At 44.4% G+C, this 14,148-nt stretch overlaps 1 protein-coding gene across 3 annotated transcripts in view; it reads left to right on the top strand.

Annotated features, from left to right (window-relative positions):
• The first annotated feature begins 225 nt into the window (after positions 1-225).
• The window catches only part of rfx2 (regulatory factor X, 2 (influences HLA class II expression)), an 81,471-nt gene continuing 67,548 nt past the window's right edge, over positions 226-14,148 (top strand). For all 3 annotated transcript variants that reach the window (XM_084310521.1, XM_084310522.1, XM_084310520.1), the window contains exon 1: positions 226-316. The gene's annotated coding sequence lies outside the window, so the exon portion shown is untranslated. The remainder of the gene's footprint in view (positions 317-14,148) is intronic.

Below are 14,148 nucleotides of genomic sequence, written 5' to 3'. Positions count from 1 at the left end.
TATATATATATATTATATATACACACACATTATTATATAATGTATATAAAGAATTCGTGTCGTACTATCGTCCTCTAGTGGTCACAGTTGTCTCATTTAAAATTGGGCGGGGTTAACTCATCCCTCTCCCGTCGCTGACGTCAGCAGCAGCGGGTAGCAACAGTTGCCTCGAGACCCCTGAGCTCCATAGTGACTGTAGCCGTGGAGACAGTTACTTACCAACGGGCGCAACACTAAGCAACAGCAGCAGCAACTGGAAGTCAGCGAGCGAAGTGAGAGAGGGGAAAGCCAGGGCACAACTTTTCTCAAGGCAAAGGTGACTATATCTTTACCGAATTGAGACATTGGATTAATCTTAATTTGGAATAATAATTAAAAAAAAAAAAAAACATATAATGGGATTGAATGCATTTGCTATCAAATCTGTATTCTCTTCCACCACACACACACCCCTAACTTCCCCTTCCTCGGTCGCATCCACCACCAAGTTGTAACCGTTTTTATTTTTTTTAGGATCTTCATGAACGCGAATCTAGCCAACAACAACATTCGCCAACAACTTGTTTGCGCGACTAACGTCATCTTGGACTTTGGCAAAAGTATTGTCAGTTATTGTCAACCGTTGACTCTACATCTGAAGTTGTTACAATAACAAAGTGAACGTTATTCCACCACATCGAACCCGTCTCGACGTCACTTGACCCTCGTTGCTACGTGGTGTGTGTGGAGCTCCATCCCGGGTCGTGTGTTCGAGTCCCACTGCAGCGCGCTAGCCGAGGCTAACTAACACGGTGAGCAGTGGAAGTTCGGCTGCAATATTACATCGTTGTAGTTCGCGAAAAATTAAAATAAAAAAGCCAACGTTGCGTTGAGCTATTTCTGATCATTTCCCCACATTCGGAGCAGGTGTTAGTAGTAGACACACGCGTTAGGTTAACGGGAACAACAGCTTGACAACCAACTAGTGTCAGTAGTGTCGCGGCTCAGACTAGTCTCTGGGTGGATCAGTGGCTGAGATCACTTCAGATCACTTTCACTCAGGTCAGGAAACTGGATGCAGTCGTGTTTCATAAACTCCAGAGTAACGTTACTCGTGTTGCCGAAGTCTTGCCGCTATAACGTTGTTGTCCATTCCTTCACGAAATCCCCTCTCCAAAACAACAACTCTTTGGAGATCTCTCTTCAGAACACCGGGCGTTTTTGTTTAAATGCGTTGTAAAAGGGAAGAAACACGCCCCCTGGTCTGAAGAGATCTCCAAAAAAAGTTGTTTTGTATATTACCAAACCTGTGCGAGGAGGAGAGAGTACTGTGTAGTCAGACACGGTGTTGCCTGGTCGGTTTAGAAACTGCGTGGTAAACAAAAACAAAAAAAAATCAATCCTGTTTTGTGGATACAGAAGTTATTGGAAGTATTGGGGAGTTGTGGTCGCGTATCGTGTTTACCCGTCAAAAGAGTTAAAGAAACAGTCCCGTTTCAGTTCGTCTCCGCCTACTACACATGTTTTTTTGTTGAGAAATGCAGAGTGGGGCTTGTTGGGACGACTAGAGAGAGAGAGAATGATCAAGAGATGTCCCAGCAGCAGCTAGGTGGTGCTGATGGTTATTCGTCCTGCTAGGTGGTCCACTCCTCCTGTCTTCGTGCTTGTCTCACTAGGGATGGTCACAGGGTTTGCTGGTCGCTGCTATGAAAGAGTTGTTTGAGATAATGTGTTTATTATAGCTGGGCTGCACGTCAATAAATGCCACTGAACTATGCATGACATACATAAGATGTTCATTCATGTTCATTCTACTTTTCTTCTGCTGGTTTATAAGCGTATTGGTACATGTTATATTTTATTATAAAGTAGAGACGTGCCTTCATCTGATGTCTTTTGCCATGTTGTTTGTGGGGTTGATGCTAGCCTGTACAGCAGAATCACTGTATACTCCTTTGCTGCATCCACATAGTTTATGCATTTTGTTCTAATTTTGCATTGTTACGCTGTTTGACCTGTAGCGCTGTGTGCTGTGGTTGGCGAGTGTGAGCCATGGACAAGAGGTGCTCATCCAGAGAGATTAAAGATAAATGTATTTTCATATTATTAGATTGTATATATTTACTTCAGGTTTAATATTTGAGTGGTTTTCCATACCAATTCCTTTTAGGCTGCTGTTGCCTTTGTCTCTTCCCCCCCCCCCCCCCCCCCCCCCCCCTCTCACATTGTAATCTAATGAACTTGGTGTTAGAGGGCAGCTGCTGGACGCTCAGTCCTCCACAAGATCTCTTGGTTGCTGAAGCGTCAGTAAGGATCTCTGCAGCGTGAAAATGTGCTCTCGGTTAACACCCTTATCTGGTTTCTGCTAATGGAATAGACTACCTGCGGTAACAGGTGCATTTCTTCATAGTATTTATCTTGCGAGGCAGGAGGGCTGAATGATTCATGGCAGGGAAGTTGCATTATTGATGCAGCTCAATACCTGTTTGCTTTTAGGCGAAATGGGCCCGTATTTGTGCTCGGTCCTGTGTGTACACAAGCCTGAGTAGGCCTTTATTTATCAGACGCAATGACCCCTCTAACTTGGGCTAATTGTTCCCACGTCGCTGCTTTGCCCACACCGGTGAATACAATTGAAGGGCTGATGAAGTTTCCTTCCCGGCGAAGGTTTTGATAGAACTTGATTTCACAGTCTTATTTTTGGCTCGGGCTTCAGGGTGAGAATTGAATCCACATTTTAATGGAACACTGCACTTGTTTTGACAAAGTGTCACCAGAAGAATCTAAACAGTGATTGGTCACATACTCTCTTCGGCTACAAAGAAAATAAAGAAATGACCGGCACAGAAACTGTGCGTGTGCGCCCCCCCTAGATCCGAGCGTGCCGCTGTTATGTTTACATGGCAACTTGATATACAAATACACCCAAAGCTATGGAAAGAAAGGAGCCTGGGGTGGGCCAGGGGGCAAAATGTTATTCTTTTAAAAGTCAGTGTTTTTAATCAGGCTATTTCCATCTCCTTCTTTGTGGTGGGAGAGTACATAGTTTTGGCTTGCAGAGGCAGGTCAGGAAGAGAAGGTGCTCTTCACAGAGAGAACAGAACAAACGGAGAGCAGCTGGCGGCATGGAGTTACAATAGAATAGACTCTATGGCCTTTCAGTTTATTCTTGTATTCTAAATAATCTTTTACACCAACAGCTCACGCACCCACTCGATCGCTCACATAACTAGACTTTTGTACAGCAAAGTGCAGTAAAGCAAGTACACCATTATTGATACAGCCTGCTGCCTGTGATCCCAGCCATGCTCTGGTGCCTACCAGCGATGGATATGCCACTATGACCTGTGGTTCTGTACTCCCCCCCCCCCCCCCACCTCATTTTTAACCGGCAGCACCCGGTGCTGCTCTGACTGTGATTGTGTTTAGCAGTGTCCACAGTTACTCTCCGATGTCATGTTGACTTTTTAATGGACTTGTCTTTCGCACAGTGCAGCTCTCAAATGGACAGCTGCAGCGGTCCCTTGGGCAGGGGGGATGACCCAACGCAGCTTTTTTTGGTCACATGTCCAGTGTGTGTTTGTGTTTCTGTGTGTGTGTGTGCTTGTGTTCGTGCATGCGCATGTGATTGTATGTGTGTTCTTATACGTGCCACGCATGTGTTTGCTCGCGTGTATGTGTGACAAGTGTATCTGTTCGGTGGTGTGTGTGTTGTTTGCCCATGCTGTATTTAGCTCATCTTGATGAGCCCCCGCCTCACTGCCCCTAGGAGATGTTTTCAGACCAATACCCTGCCACCAAATGTGCCAGATATAGGCCATGGCCTGCTCGCTGTTGTTGCTGTTTACAGCCGGCGGTGTTCATTGCATTCAGGCTCCTACTGTGTCGACTCATGGGTTATCTACGGTACCTGGTCTCCGGGCAAAGCTGAGTCACGGAGCGAAGCAGAGCAACCAGGGGGAGAATGAGAGTGCCACGCAGGGCTTGTCAAGCGGGAAATAGGCCTATGGTGTGATTTGTAACATGCACTTTATATATAAAATGTATTTCTTCATATTCAGATCTAATTTTATTGCCTATATTTATATCTATCTACTATTACCCTGCCCATGCCTGTACCTCCCCTCCCCCAAGGGGATCAATAAAGGAATATCTTATCCTATCTCTCAAATGTATGAGATTCATACATTTCATACATATTCCCGAAGAAGGGCCTGCTCAGCCTAAGTGGTGTGCTGTGTTGGAGCTGGTCAAATACGATGGAAGGTTGGAATAGCATAGTTGAATCTTGAGTGTCCCCTTGTTAGTGTGAACTCGCTTTGTCTCCTCATGGCTCGCCAGGTAGAATGGGTTTTGGAAATCGTTGTGGTCTCATGTTGCTAGGATACCTAGAAACAACCTCTTCATGTACAAAAAATGTTACCCGTGATTGGCCCTTTAGACATGGTGGCAACAAGTTAAAACTTGTTGTGAAATGAAATGTTTTTCACCATCTTTCTCTCTCTCTCTCTCTCCTCTCTTTCTTTCTCTCTGTGTCATCAGGGGCATTCTTTACATTCCACCTGGTTTGTATCGTAGCTAGCTACACGACTGCTAATTAAATTTCCTGTCACTAACATCAGACAGAGCTCCTTCATTTGCATCACAATGACAGCCCCCCCCCCCCTCTCAGCCTTTCAGACAGGGACAGTAGAGTAGTAGACCTCCCCCACTCTGTCTTCTCTGTGTGTCTCTCTCTCTCTCCCCCCCCCCCACTTCTGTCCCTTTGTTGAGTGTTTTTTCCCCAGTCTACTTCGTTAAGAGATGTTTTCTTTTTTACGTGGCTGTTTTCATGTTTTTCGTGCTCCGAAAGCAACTTCTTGTCATTGTAACCTCGCCAGAGGATAATGAGAGTAACCAAGGCTGCTTTCTTTAGTTGGCAAAGATTTGTCCAGATGTGATTTGTGAGTGAGCGAGGATTCAACCTATACTGTTGGTTTCTCTGGTGATTATCTCTCTGGGTCTCCAGGGCTGCACTTCACAAGGCCTTTAATGAGAAGTTCTGACAGGGAACAGGCGCTGGGGGGGGGCTTTACAGGTGGAGGGAGGGAGGTTGCCTGCGTAGCGAGCGAAAAGGCTTGTTAGAGAGTGGCCTTCAGATGTAGCCACCTGTGCCTCAGAGGAAATAAATCTGGTGGGACATTGCTTACCGTCTTGCTTGTAGGGGAGATGTTTATGAGTGGCATTACGGCCTTTACTGTGTTTCTCAGAGGAGTGCACAAGCTCTGAAAATAGACCCGATTGAAAATGCCAGTTACATTTCTTACTCTGAATTTCAAGTCACCCATGCTTCTTTGTTGTCGCGCTGCGTGAACTTTATTCTCTGGAGCTTTAACTTACTGTTCAAATGGTTTACTGTATAACTAGTATGAACCCTAGTCGGGCTGCAACGATTAGGAAAAATCGTCGACGAGATATTGTTGCGTCGATTAGTCATTAAAAAAAAATTATATATTTTTCTTTTTGCACTACCTATCTTTGTGAAAGTGGCTTCTCAGCTCTGGTCCAGCCAGCTGATGACTTCTTAGCTTAACATAACAGACCGACAGTAAGTTTGGGGGGACTAATGGGATAACTGGGGATGTTGTTTGGTCCTGACAAGAGTCTCAAAGCAACTCTGAGGTCATGCTCAATGTCCAATCTGTTCCTCTGCTCTGTCTTCAGCTGGACCAGAGCTGAGAAGCCACTTTCACAAAGATAGGTAGTGAAAAAAAAAATATATATATATATATATTTTTTTAAATATAATTGTTTTTCGATTAGTCGACTAATCGAAAAAATAATCGACAGATTAGTCGACTACCAAAATAGTCATTAGTTGCAGCCCTAAACCCTAGCATTGGGCCTCATGCATCAGGCAAAATACGCACAGATTTGTATTGAGAGCTTTTTAAATATATAGCTAGACCTAAATATATGGCTCACACTCATTTCCACTTAAAGTTTGATTTTAATAAGTCATTGGAAACAGGTGGCATGCATATTTTGTGTTTTAAGTCAACATCCAACCTTTAAATATGCAGAAATATTGATGCATGAGGCCCATTGTGTGTTAATTATGGATACATCTCTGTGGTGTTTTTCTTTTGGCTATGCAGGCTTTGATTGGGTTCTTACCTGTGCACAACAGCATTGAAACAGATATAAAGACCATTCCATTTTCTGTGTGTTCATGTCTTCTCACTTTCAGTGTGTACTAAATTGCATTAGGCTACCAGAACCTTTTGTATAGGCTAATACAGACCACATCATATCGATATTGGTAAATATTGACATATCAAAATGCTCATATCTGTGTATCCCCTACTAGTTTTAATTGTTTCTCTGTGTGCTTTAACAGCTCTTACCTAGGCAAACAACATTCCAGTCTAATTGGAGATGGTCCTGGCCTGAGGTTGTCTGTTAACCGGGCAGCCTGCCAGCTTGATTACATTACAGCCAGGAGTGGCACAGAGATCCTGGTGTGTATCAGTCGTCATCGGATAAGCAGTCGCATGTCGGACTGATTAGGGTTCCCACCCATTCTGGAAAACAGGAACATATTAACACTAGCTTTTCAGTCATCAACAACATATGGAAAATGTATATTAAAAAAAAAACTATTATTGAAAACAGCAACGAGTAGTTTTTAGTGCAAATAAGCCTACACCTTACACAATACAATCACAAACGTCCTAGGAATACCATATAATGTGATTTCCCTAATAAAAGTGGGAATGGTGCTGGCGTATTAGGCATAGGGCTTGGGAAGCTGACGGCGTCACATTTCCGGGGCGAGCCGCCACGCGTACAAGGTAATTCGCATTGACTGTGTGTGTTGACACTTGACAGGCAGGGTTTCATCTTAAAAGGGTTTGGAGGTCTTGTTGTGAACCATCACAGGAGAAACCTCAGCCCTTCGTTTTCTCCATCCCTTCCTCGTTTCCGCGGCTATAGTAATTTTAGCGATTCCTCAATGCAAATTGATGTCAGCGACCCACGATCAAGATGACGACCGACGTCCATAGCGACGCCTAGCAACCGCCTTTGACTTTGCTTACCCACCTCCCGAGCCCTAAATGATTGACTGGCTTTGCTGTTGTTCAACACTAATCCGGACAGACACTGTGAGGTGTGGCTATTGGCTGTAGAGAAGACTGCGTAGAGCAGCCTCCTGGTCTCAAAGGTGCACTCAGGAAGATTTCGGAACGAGTACTGTGTCGACTCGACCAGTAAACAATGTGCTTATTGAGTCTACCCGGGCCTTATTCCACACGGGTACAGATGTTATTGAGTGTACCTTTTAACATTGACCTGGGTCAGAACGAAGCTGATAAGCAGCCCTCACATGTCATGGACTCTCACGCCAAATGAGACTACTCCCTTGGGGCGGCTGCCTCCCAACAGCTGGCAAACAACCTGGATGGGTTTTTGGCCCACGTTCCACTCATGGAGAGATAAGATCCTCAGGAGGATATTGCATTGCAGAGGAATAGAACTCTTGAGATGGATTAGCCTATGTGAGGTCAGTAACGGTGCACCGTCCCAACTCTGCATGGGAAAAAAAAAAAACGCTGTTGAATCTTAAAAGCGTTAGCGGACGGCGTGACTCAGTGGTGTGCTTCATGCTGAAGCCCAATGCTTGTGAAAGCAAGAGACGATGAATTGTCGTGTCATTTCTGTTTTGGAGTGCAGTCCTTGGCCAAGAGAATGGAGATTCCACTCGTAAGACGCTGCCTTTATCTCGGGTTTGTGGGTCAAGATAGAGGGAGTCGGCTTCTGAGGTCATTCCTACAGAATCTCTCGCTGCTCAGAAAACACGGTGAACATCGCCAGGTTGGATATACACACCTGTCACCACTGCTTTCCCAGTATGCTGTCGGGCGACCTACCTAAATATTCATCTCTGATCACCTACATGAAGATTTAAAGGGGAACTATCTTACTATTTCTTTCACTATTTGGGCAATTTTACACAATTGCTGTGAGTCTATGGAACACATCTGTAAGGTTTAAAAAAAAAAAAAAAAAAAAAAAAATCGGAGGGGGCTGAGATATGCAGATCAGCAGCACCTACTTACGTCAGGGAGCGAGTCAATTCTGAATGGCTTGGTTCAGTGGGGGAGGTTCTTTTTTTTTTAAACTTTATTTTTTAGCGTTTATCGCTTTCCTGGTCAAGCATGACCGACAGTTGCAGGGTGAAACGGGAGAGAGAGCAGGGGGAGACATTCGGCAAATGACGGCGGGTCCGGGAATCGAACTCGGAGTCAACCAGATCCGTGACGCAGCACGGAGTCCCGCGCGAGCGCGGTAACATGGTGTGCTACTGGAGCACCCGGGGGAGGTTCTTGTCTGAGCTGAACTGAAGAAACGGGACTAGCTAGAGATTTCACATCTAGTCAGTGTTGGTACAACCCCACATTGCTAGAAAACAATGCAAACCCCTGGAAAAAGCCATTTATAAGATAGTTCCCCTTTAAACCGTCAATATGTCATACTCATGCAGGATATTTTGTATCTTTTGTTTCCATACGGCTTCTGAGTGTGCTACAGTAATGTCTTTTCCTTGCATCAGGGCTTCATAGTGGTTTCCAATAGCATTATCTATTGTTGTGAGCCCTCGTCACTCTTTCCCATCCCCATGCAAAAACCCTCCTCACTGGCAACTTAACCCTGGTTTCGCCAGAGCAACTGCAAACAAATTTGAAACAGGCTAGATTACGCGTCTTGTTTGTGAGCGCGTATTCCCTCGGCACAGGAGAGAGGGATGCAAGTTTGGACTTGGGCTACAAGCCCCCCGGGACCTCGGCCCCGCTCCATGGGCTTCGTCATGGTGGATTGTTTTGATTAAATGTGATCCCGCTATGATCTTGCTTTTCAAACGGGTCATGTTTTTCTTGGGATTATCAAAGGGGAAAGCAGCCCACATTGTAGCAGTTTAGAAATCTCAGCGTCTTGAAGAAGAGACTTAACGTAACGTGGAGAATATGTCACGTCACACGAGAGCTTTAGAGGCCGTTGTTTTACGGGCTTCACTTCTGGCTGTGTGTGGAATGTTTGAGGCTTCAGCGACGTCTTGTGTACATGAAACAGGCAGCCATGCTTTAGGCCGGAGTATCGGGAAAGTCGTAGTTTAAAATGATGTAACCTTCTAAATGGTGTCTTTTTCCTAAACATCATATTAGAGAGCTTAGAGAGCCAAGTGGAAACGGTACATTTCACACAAACAGCCCCACCCACACCCCACCTCATGCTGTTTCCATTGGCAACCAGGTGGCATGACAACAGAGAGTGGAGTTCCCTCCACTTTGGACTTGAAAGGCGGGAGATAAACGCTCATTAAAGAAAAGAGAGAAAGAAAGAGAGATTAGTCTGAGATTACCTTAGGATCTTCAACCCACTTCCCCTCCCTCTCTGTATCCTGTATCCTAGTGTTTGAAAGGAGAAAGGTAGTTAGTGTTTTTCTTTTATTGAGCCAGTAGGATGGTTGACATGGTGATAAGACCAGCAGGAGGAGTCCGTCAGAGTCGCCAACAGTCGGAAATGTTTGTTTCGTCCTTGTCATTTCACTGACTCTGGGGTTCTGGCAGGATTCAATCCCAGGCCAGCAGTGGTTACATGAGCTTCCAGAGGCACAGTGTCTTTACCACTGCTCCATCTCTGGACGTTTGTTTCCTAGTTTCCTAGTTTGAACTTGTCACCCCGCCATCTCATGGCCCAACTCCAGGACTGGAAGCTGACGCTTATGTTCATCCACCGTCCCCAGTGGTTGGTTGGTTGGCTGGTGTGTCCCAGAATTCACCTGCCACTTTCACTACTGTACCAACTAACAGTCAGAAAAACAGATTCTGGTTGTAGGTTTGTTCTTGTATGTCGTGTTAATTGTAGAATACTATCCATCTAATGAGCTTCTTATTTTCTGGCTATTAAGGCTGGGATCAGGTGGCACACTTCTCTTCCACAATCAAATGCTAGCAATGAGGCTGCAAGCGTCACTAGTGCATAGGGCACAAGGGAGCAAGGAGCAATACATCAGTCTTGTTGCTAAGCAACAGTAGGTTTGACAAGAGGATGACACTGACATGCAGTGCGATGCAGCTTAAGTTCAGCCTGACTGCACCCAAAACACAGGACTGCCTAAAAACTTGATATCTCACCCCTACCTTGTTGGACCTCACACCCCACATTAACCCTGACGGTGACCTGTTGGACCTCACACCCCACCTTAGCCCCTTTCGTGACTATGATGCACGCCAACAAGGTTTGGCAGAGTGAATCCACAGTCCCTTGCTCCTCAATAGGAAACCAACCTAGATTTACCATGAAGAACTGGTCCTACCCGAACCGTTCGTTATACAAGTATCACAGAGACATTTCTAAGGTACTCGCACAGTTGCACGAGGGTCTTGGACAGATAATCGCAATGGCTTGAAAGCTCGGCGTTGCTAATAAATATTTTAAATAATTTTTATAAACTGGTCAACACTGTTCAACACTAGGGATGGGCGTGAGTTAATCGATTACTCGTACCTATGAGAAAAATCGATCATACATTTTTTTTTAATATATATATTTTTTTACACATTTGTTTCACATGTAAGATTATAACTGTTTGTTGGTTTCCTTAAAAATTATACGTAAATAAAAAAAAAAAAAAAAATTCTTTTCAAGTAATACACGATCACTCGAGTATCCCATGTGATCAATCAATCTGGATTTTTCTTTAAAATGCCCATCCCTAGTCAACAGCTTTATTTACGGCATTGGGTGCCTGATGCACATGCGCTGTGATCACAGCGCAGGCGCATCAGGCAGCTAAAGCCGTTTTGAGCAGTGTTGACCAGTTTATAAAATTATTTAAAATGTTTAAGCAACGCCAAGCTTTCAAACCATTGCGATTATCTGTCCAAGACCCTCGTGCAACTGTGAGTACCTTTGAAATGTCTCTGTGATACTTGTATAATGAACGGTTCGGGTAGGACCAGTTCTTCATGGTAAATCTAGGTTGGTTTCCTATTTGAGGAGCAAGGGACTGTGGATTCACTCGGCCAAACCTTGTTGGCGTGCATCATAGTCACGAAAGTGGCTAACCCCACCTTAACGACCCTGACCTGACCTCACGTCTATCCTTAACCCTGACCTGACCTCATGCCCAGCCTTAACCCTGACTTGTTGGACCTCACACCCCACCTTAACCCTGACCTGTTGGACCTCACACCCCACCTTAACCCTGACCTGTTGGACCTCACACCCCACCTTAACCCTGACTTGTTGGACCTCACACCCCACCTTAACCCTGACCTGTTGGACCTCACACCCCACCTTAACCCTGACCTGTTGGACTGCACACCCCACCTTAACCCTGACCTGTTGGACCGCACACCCAGCCTTAACCCTGACCTGACCTCATGCCCAGCCTTAACCCTGACCTGACCTCACACCCAGTCATAACCGCCCATTGGACGAGGTGCATGAGGCGGTATACGAGATACCACGTTTTTAGTGAATATTTGCACCATGGGGGAACCAAGCCTTCTGCTTGGCTGCACCACGCCTGTGGAACAGCCTCCCCATCCAGCTGAGGGCACCACAGAGCCTGGACTCCTTTAAACCAGGCCTGAAAACATTTTTGTTCCAAAAGGCCGCTGATTGCTAGCTAATAACTATTTCTATAATAAAGAAATTAAAAAAACTGTACCACTTTGGGATCTGCTTGAACGAAAAGTGCACTACAAATAAAATGTAGTAGTATTATTATTATTATTATTATTATTATTATTATTATTATTATTATTATTATTATTATTATTATTATTATTATTACCACAAAAACGTGACGCGAGGTGTGTTGTTTAAAGGAGACATACACCTGCCATTGACAACAACTGAGAAAAGAAGCAGACGTGTTCAGAGAATAACTGGGCACTCTTTACTGCTCTTAGGACTGCTTTTTCTCACTACTTGCGCCCAGGGGCCTAGCTGTCGATTCTGGGCCCCATCAAAGAATGTATTTGTAGGCCCCCAGTGAATGTGAGCGCGCGTTAGCGTGCGAGAGATCTTTTTTTGGCCATTTATTTATTGATGAAAACGCATAATATGGTTTTTTACCTATACATTCGGATCAGCAGTTCAGCACCTGCACTGTTGGTGGGTGAGCCTAGTAAAGGATGTCGCATTGTGTTCATCTTCAATGAATGGACCAATGCAATAGTCTACCAAAGCCCCCCCCTCTCTCTCTATATATCTCTCACACACACACACACACACACACACACACACACACACACACACACACACACACACACACACACACACACACACTTCAGAAACAAACATAGTATCAATGAGATAATACACCTGAGTGATGTCTAGTAAAAAATAAAATAAAAAATGTTTGGGCCCCCCCCCCCCAGTGCTGGGCCCTTGGAATCATCCTAAGCTCCCCCCCCCAGCTACGCCCCTGCTTGCGACATTGGTGATACTATAACTTGAGCTTCACCTACTGTTGCATGTGTTGTCTGGATAAGAGCATCTGCTAAATGTCTAAATGTACACAATAGAGTAGACTAGGGCTGGGCAATTAATCGGAAAAGAAATCGCGATCTCAATTCATAGACCTATGCAATCTCATTTCTAAGTTATGACTTTTTTTTTACTTTTTACTTTACTTTTTTTAATGATTTTATTGCAAAAATAAGAATCGTGAGGGAATCGTGATCTCAATTCTTAGAGAGAAAAATCGTGATTCACATTTTAGCAAGAATCGCCCAGCCCTAGAGTAGACTGATTATCCACCCAGAGCCTACTACAAGCAAGGGTACAAGGTGGATAATGTTAAATCATTTCCCTCCTTGACCAGCTCCAACATTACATTTTTTTCTTCAAATGTTTTATTCTTTATCTGGAAATGTTAAATGAATGTCATTCCTCACAGGGCTTTCCCTTCCTTCCTGCTCCTCCTTACTGGTGTGTTTCCTAGTTGTAACGTGCCATAAACCTTATCATAACCTGGCTCCCTCTGTTTCCACTTCCCCCAAATCTATTCCAAATGAATTCCAGGATTTGGAATCCTGTACTCCTGTAATCTTCACCTGGAGATGTTAGACTAAAATAGTGTTATTAGAAACCCCATAAACGTCCTTATTTAAAACCCTAATCATCTTTTCTGTGACTTACTTTTTGATAAGAAAGTCTAGTGCTGGTTGAACATTACGCATACTTTATGTTGGCCTTTGTCTATAATGTGGCCACAAAAATGTTAAGGTTTTATTATTTTGTTTGTTTGCACTAAGTTAATACTTTGACAAATGTTGCCTATATTTTTCAGTCAGTTCGGTCTTTGTGTGCCAAACATTATTAAAGGTAAACCTTTTTTTCTACCAAATAAATGAGAAGCATGTTTAAAATCAGCAATGCCTCCCCTCTTGCTGTACCAAAATCTCTCCTAGCTCTAACCGTCACTGTCAAAATAATGTGCCTGATGTCAAATGGCCTCATTCTTTCAGTTTTTGCATGACTACGTCCTTGATAATAACTGAAAAGTTGGATTATTTTTAGGCTATATCTATGTTGATGTATGGTATTTTTGCAGTGTTACATAAAAAAAAAAAAAAAAACATTAACCGAAAACCTAAAACCGTGATACGAACCGAACCGTCGATTTTGTGAACCGTTATTAGCTTTGGGACTGTCCCCTCCCTCTCTCCCTCCCTCCCTCCCTCCCTCTGTCGGCTCCTCTTTTGTTTCCTACTGTTGTTTTAACTTGTCATCATAACCTAAACTGTTTTACTTAAGAATCCCTATCCTTCATCTGGAGATGTTTAATTAGTCTGATTAATTTGAAGGCTCTCCAACCCCCCCACCCCCTTCTTCTGTGACCCAATGTTTAACTTGCCATACTGTCCAGGCAGAAGCCCCTATTCTTCTCCTTCATCTGGAGATGTTAAACGGTGGGGGTGGGGGGGGATGAGGTAGAAATCTGGAAGGGGTTATGAGAGGTGGTGGTGGGGCTGGGGGGAGGGGTGGTAGTGTGTGCAGAGTGTATGGGTAGAACACACCGTCTCCATGGTAACGGTTTGATCACTTCTCTCTTTCTCTCTTCCTCCGCGTGACTGCCGCGGCCTATGTGGCACATGGAGACGGATGGAGTGG

The sequence above is a fragment of the Notolepis coatsorum genome (genome assembly GCF_963971535.1).
Source record: "Notolepis coatsorum genome assembly, chromosome: 3".
In the NCBI taxonomy this organism is placed as follows: Eukaryota; Metazoa; Chordata; class Actinopteri; order Aulopiformes; family Paralepididae; genus Notolepis; species Notolepis coatsorum.
Note: the sequence above shows the minus strand (reverse complement) of the source record. Positions and strands in the feature narration are given on the sequence as shown.